This window comes from Dipodomys merriami, unplaced genomic scaffold, assembly GCF_024711535.1.
Source record: "Dipodomys merriami isolate MVZ:Mamm:240054 unplaced genomic scaffold, mDipMer1.0.p SCAF_1, whole genome shotgun sequence".
Classification (NCBI taxonomy): domain Eukaryota; kingdom Metazoa; phylum Chordata; class Mammalia; order Rodentia; family Heteromyidae; genus Dipodomys; species Dipodomys merriami.
In genome coordinates, this window is record NW_027202270.1 from 6,798,276 (window position 1) to 6,805,025 (window position 6,750).

Consider the following 6,750-nt stretch of genomic DNA (forward strand, 5'->3'; position numbering starts at 1 on the left):
GAGTTCAAGCCCCACAACCAACAAAAAACAAAACAAAAAAAGCCTTGAGCAAAAAAGCTAAGAGACAGGGCACAAACCCTGAGTTCATGTTCTAGTACTGGTAAGAAAAGAAAAACAAAAGGCAAAGAATGAAGGGATGAAGGGCAATTCTGTCAGTTAAGGGAGAAGCTAAACACTAGGCACCGGCAGCTCACGCCTGTCATCCTAGCTACTCAAGAGGCTGAGATCTGAGGGTCACAGTGCAAAGCCAACCCCGGCAGGAACGTCCATGAGACTCTTACCTCCAATAACCACCAGAAAACCAGAAGCGGCGCTGTAGCTCAAGTGGTAGAGCACTTGCCTTGAGCTGAAGAGCTGAGGGACAGCACCCAGGCCCAGAGTTCAAGACCCACGACCAACAAAAAGAGAGAGAGACAGACAGACAGAAACAGAGAGAGAGAAGCTAAAAGATGTATTTTTAAAGGTGATGAAGATCAAATCAGTAATGATTGTACACTTGGGTGACAAAATAGTAAAGCAGAGCACGTACCAAAAACATGCCGGGCAGAAGCCAGCAGCCACCTCTGCCGGCCATGTGCTCTCTGCTTTGTCACCAAACCTCTGACCAAGAGCACCCCAGGGCCACTTCTGTGGCTCTCAAGCCTCAGGCTATCCCGGGGACTGGTTTGGGGCTGGCTAGTAGCTGCTACCAGCTAAGGCTTTCCACACATTTCACTTCCTGCTGAAAGCATGGCACACAGCGGGAACTCGTTCACTGTGTGGCCTGGGGCAGGTTACTTAGCCTCTCGGAGCCTTTGATGTCCCCAACATAGAATCAACAACAGGAGCCTGGTTATTGTTTCCTCTCTCCCTGAGCACACCTGGCATAAGGTCTGTGCCTGTCCAGCTTCCTGGAGCAAGGACACCATTCTTCACAACTCCAGTCCCGTGGACGCCCTGAAGGTCATTCTTGTAGCCCGTGCCCTGTTGAGGCTGGGCAAGGTACAAAGGAAATTTGTTTGATGGCTAAGAAGTTTGGAAAGCTAGAGAGTCCAAGGTCGGGCACCACCTCTGGAAAGGGAAAGCGGCAGAGGGGAAGAGCGAAAGCTCACAGGAAAGGGCAGACGCCAGCGGCCTGTTTAGCAGCCCCTCCCGGTTCTCTCTCCAGTCCCCTGAGAACTGCACTGCACCCCCTCTTAAATGCCTGGATTCCCCAAACCACACAGCGGCCATCGCATTTCAACATGGGTGCCAGGGCACAAACCAGCTCGGAACCATACCAAGCACGACAGCCGCTCTGCACCCAGAGCATGCGCATGTGTGTCACTTCAGGGAAGACAATGCTGAAGTCTGAACTCTGGGCTTGTGTGTGCTACGCAGGTGCTCTGGCATTTGATAGATGAATCCAGCTTTTTGCTTTCGTTTCATTTTATAAGATTTTAGCCGGGCGCCGGTGGCTCACACCTGTCATCCCAGCTACCCAGGAGGCTGGGAACTGAAGATCATAGTTCAAAGCCAGCCTGGGCAGGAAAGAGTCCATGAGACTCTTATCTCCAATAAACCACTAGAAAACTGGAAGTGACACTGTGGCTCATGTGGTAGAGCACTCACCTTGGGCTCAAGAGCGTAGGGACAGCACCCAGGCCTAGAGTTCAAGCCCCACAATGGGCTCTCGCTGACTGCAGTCATCCCATCTACAACTCCCACCATAGCTAATATCACAGGCATGTGCCACCATGTGCAGCCCTGCACCTAACATTCTTGAGTATAGTGGTGGATGCTGGTGGTTAGGGATAGGGGTTACAGAGTGGATATAACGTTGTGGGAGGAATATTTGAGATGATGCAAGTTCTGTACCTTGATAGTGGTGAACTACATGAATCCATACCTATGATAGAATTGCATAGAACATGGCCACAGATAGGATTTGTGCAGTATCACAGGGAAGGTTCTCCAACTAAGGGACTACTCCTAGAAGTCTACAAATGGCATGCGTCCACTGCATCCACCACATCTACCTCTCTGGAGCTCACAGTCTCGGCCTTTCAAAGCCATCTTTTTCCTAGCCCACATCACAGCCTTTGGCAAAGAAGTTAGCCAGTTTGTCTGGGTTTCTAAATCACCTCCAGACCAGTCCTTCAGGCTCTGCCATTGCCCCCAACACGCACTGAAGCCTCTGGTTCCAGCTGCTTTCCCTTAGCACTGATGATGCACTGCTGCCCTCTGCTGGCTGTTTGGGGTAGTACGTAGAAATCAGTTTTTAAAACGTTAAAGAGAGATAGGGAGTGACTAGAGGAAGAGGAGAGGGGAGAGGGGATGGGGAAGGAGAGGGAGAGAGGGAGAGAACAAGTCACATAAAAAAAAAATCCTTGTGTGCTAGGTGCCGGTGGCTCACGCCTGTAACCCTAGCTACTCAGGAGGCTGAGATCTAAGGATCACAGTTCAAAAATCAGCCCAGGCTGGTAAGTCCAAGAGACTCATCTTCAATTAATCACTAGAAAATCGGAAGTGGCCCTGTGGCTCATGTGGTAGAGTACTAGTCTTGAGCTGAACAGCTGAGGTACAGCACCCAGCCCCAGAGTTCAAGCCCATGACTGACCAAAACAACATCCTTATGTGAAAGTGAACTATACAATTCCTGGCTGGAGATGGGAGGGCCCAGTAGAGTGAGAGAAGAACAAACTGCCTTCACTGGGAACTCAAGAAAGTCAAGCCAAAATACTGAGAAGGGGTTGGGTATGGTTGTTCATACCTGTAATCCCAGCACTCAAAAGGCTGAGGCAAGAGGAACAAGGCCAGCCTTCAGCTACACAGCACATTCCTGATGAAAAAAATCAAACACCATACCAAGAAAAAACCAAAAATGCCACTGTCCCTCCACCCAATGGGCAAGCACACTGGAGGTGATGATGCCTGGGCCGGGGCGTACGGCCGTCACCGCAGGTCCCGTACAGCGAGCGCCAGGGTGGAGACACCGGGTCCTGGGCAGCAGCTGCTCAGCCCTGCCAGCCCACAGGAGGGGTGATCCCACATGGAGCAGGGGCTTATACACAGGGAGGGGCAGAGGCTGGCAGGGCCTTCTGGGAATTGTCCTATCGTAGGTACCAAGGGCCTTAACATTGCAAGGCCTCTGAATCTCAAGCATTCCGTTTCTACAACCTTGCTGAAAGAAATGATGGCACCATTGGGTGGAGAATTATAATCAGAACGAATCTTCTCACCACGTTCCCAGGCAAGGCATCATATTGCATCCCCAGAGCTCCACGCAGGCCCGCTCACAGCAGCTGGCTTGCTAAGGGCCTGGCAGGCCTTCCTGTGTGAAACCTGCACCCGCTTCCCCTCCAGCCATGCAGGAAGGCCAGTTCTACCTCTCATCCACTTACCACCTCCCACCAGCCAGAGAAGACATCTGATTGGTTCATTCACTGTAGCCCTTAACACTTAAATGAATAAACGAATAGATGAATGGATAAGTGAACAAATGAGCTTCAGGCATGGTCCCGTGGTGATGAAAATGCTGTATTGTCTGTGCTTATAGATACACAGGTGCTAAAACTGTATAAAAATTAACACAGCTGCACATATACTTAACCAAACAAATTGACCTAAGGTCTGAGGACTGAATCAATGCAAACATCCCGTGCCATGTTCTAGCTTTGCAAAATGTCCCTATGAGCGGAGGCTGAGCTCAGAGTACAGGAATCTCTCTGTATTACTTTTTATGTTTGCTTATAAAACTAAAATTGCATCAATAAAAAAAACTTTAAAAAGTCCCAGGCATTGATGGCTCATGCCTGTAATCCTAGCGACTCAGGAGGCCGAGGTCTGAGGATCACAATTCAAAGCCAGCCCCGGCAGGAAAGGCTGTGAGATTCTTATCTCCAATTAACCACTAAAAAGCCAGAAGTGGAAGTATGGCTCAAGTGGTAGAGCACTAGTGTTGAGCTAAAAAAAGCTCAGAGACAGCACCCAGGCCCTGAGTTCAAGCCCCAGGACAGACACACACACACACACACACTCACACACACACACGGGCAAAGACACAAAAAGTCACCAGGGGCTCACAGTTGTAATCCACACACACACACACACACACACACACACACACACACACACACACACACACACACACACACACACACACACACACACACACACACACGGGCAAAGACACAAAGTCACCAGGGACACACACACAAAGTCACCAGGGGCACACACACACACACACACACACACACACACACACACGCAGGCAAAGACACAAAAAGTCACCAGGGGCTCACAGTTGTAATCCTAGCTTCTTGGGAGGCTGAGAACAGGAAGATTATGGGATCATGGTTCAGTCAGCCAAGAGAAGGTTTCAAGACTCCATCTCAACCCACAGTTGGGCACAGTGGCACATACCTGTCAGCCCATGTTAGGTGGGAGGCTGAGCTGGGAGGACTGTGGTTTCAGGCCAGCCTGGGCAGAAATCTTTGAGAGTCCATCTCCACAGTTAGAAGCTGTACAGTGGCTCACGCCTATGAATTCCAGCGGGCCTAACAATTGTGACTCAGGCTCAGTACCAAAGAGAAAAGGAAAAAAAGTCTGACAACTATAAATACACAAGCTAGAACATTCCTTTTTTAAAAAAACAAACATGCAAAAGGCTCGGGGTTTAATCCTCCATACAATAAGTAGAATCAAAAAGTTTCACAGAAAGGGAATTTGGATGTATGCTTCAATGATGCATACTGATGACTGCTAATGAGTTCCGTATTTGAGAGTTGTTCCTATACCATCTTACTGACATTTCTTAGTTGCCTGGCTCATAACAAATAAGAAAAGTCCTTAAGGTCATCTGCTGTGCCAAGAACATTCCTTTTCCCTTTAGACCACCTCCTGTGCCGGTTCTGTCACCTCGCGTGCAGCCTGACCTCTTCATGTCATTTGTTCATCACTCCATGTTCCGGCTCACCAACTTTAGGAAAAGAGCCTTTACTATTGGTGGTGATCATCTCGGGTTTTGGATAGAACCCTCTGAAGTGGCTTTGACCATTTCCTAATGTTACCCAAGAAGACCCATAGTCTCACCACAACAGAGTAGAGAAAGTAGGCTTCAGGAACAGAAGGCCGACCCATAGGCACACCCCTGTGTTTCCTCCCCCCAGATGCAGCAGAAGATAGCTCTTCTGATTTTTCTTTTGGGGGGGTGTTCTTTGTTTTTTGCCAATCCTGGAGCTTGAGCTCAGGGCCTGGGCACTGTCCCTGAGCTTCTCTGTACTCAAGGCTAGCACTCTACCACTTGAATCACAACACTACTTCCAGCTTTTTCTGATCATGTGGTACTGAGGAACTGAACCCAGGGCTTCATGCATGCTAGGCAAGCTAGACATGTGCCACTATGCTCAAAAAGACACATCTTCTGACATTTGTACCTGTACACATCTGTCATCTGCCAGTGTCTGAGGTGAGAACTTCAGAGCTCAGGGCCAGGCCTCTGCCAGTCCCAGCTGGCCCACGTCCCATTGCTGGAGCCTCTAGCTGTGAATCTTCTGCTTCCTTGTCAAATGGTTGGGTGAATTCGGAAAGCAGGGGAGGGCCCCAGAGCAGGGCGGGGGGGGGGGGGGGGGGGGATGGGAGGGGAGGGAGGCAGAATCTAGGAGACCTTGTTTCATCCCTTACCGTCAAGGACTCCAAATCTCCGGATTCTGACTCCCTCGTACATGAAGTGAGGAAGTCTGTACTAAGATGGAGAAGTGTGTCAAGTACTTCACCCACATATATTCCCAATGCCATCATCTCCAGGAGACAGCAGGGCTGTGGAGAAGATCCTGGGGAGGGGTACAAATCAAGACAGCCAAGCACGGCATCTCGGCTGTCCGAGACTATCTATTTAGGATCTAGAAATAGTTGGAAACATCTAGAAATAGTTGGAAACATGTAAGAGGCTGGGAGATGTCCAACTTCTGTTAGGGTTTTTGAAAAATATATGGAAATAGAGGTGTGGCTCAAATGGTTGAGCACCAGCCTTGGGTGAAAAAAGCAAGAGAGCACCCGGCACTGAGTACCAAATGTGTGTGTGTGTGTGTGTGTGTGTGTGTGTGTGTGTGTCTGTGTGTGTGTCTGTGTGTGTGTGTGTGTGTGTCTGTGTGTGTCTGTGTGTGTCTGTGTGTGTCTGTGTGTGTGCGCCTTTCCCAAAACTTCTCCAAAATGTATCCCACCAAAAAACAGCAATTCTCTCTGGGTACCAGTGGCTCATGCCTGTGATGCTAGCTACTTAAAAGGCTGAGATCCAAAGATCATGGTTCAAAGCCAGCCCAGGAAGGAAAATCCCTGAGACTCTTATCTCCAATTCATTCATCACCAAAAGCCAGAAATAGAGCTGTGGCTGAAATGGTAGAGCACTAGCCTTGAGAAAAACAAACAAAACTCAGTGAATGCGAAAGCTCTGAATTCAAGCCCAGGATAAGAGGAAAGACAAACAAACAAAAAATCCATTCTCAAAATGCCTTGGTGGTTGAATGAGTGTGGGCACTGGCATCATGCCCAGGACTTCTCCGGGACCATGGTACTAAACTTCCGGTGAGGCTCTGGGCTGCAGCGAGGGTCCATGCCAGAGCACGTGAATGCGCGCTACACGCTGGGATGAAGCCAACTCCCCAGCCGGGCTGAGTGCAATGTGGCCCCGGGGCTGGGGGGAGCATACTGAAGGACACTGAGCACTGAGCTCCACCAGTGCCAGGCCAGGGCACCCATTTTAGAGGAAGGAGACACCGCATCTTTAAACCA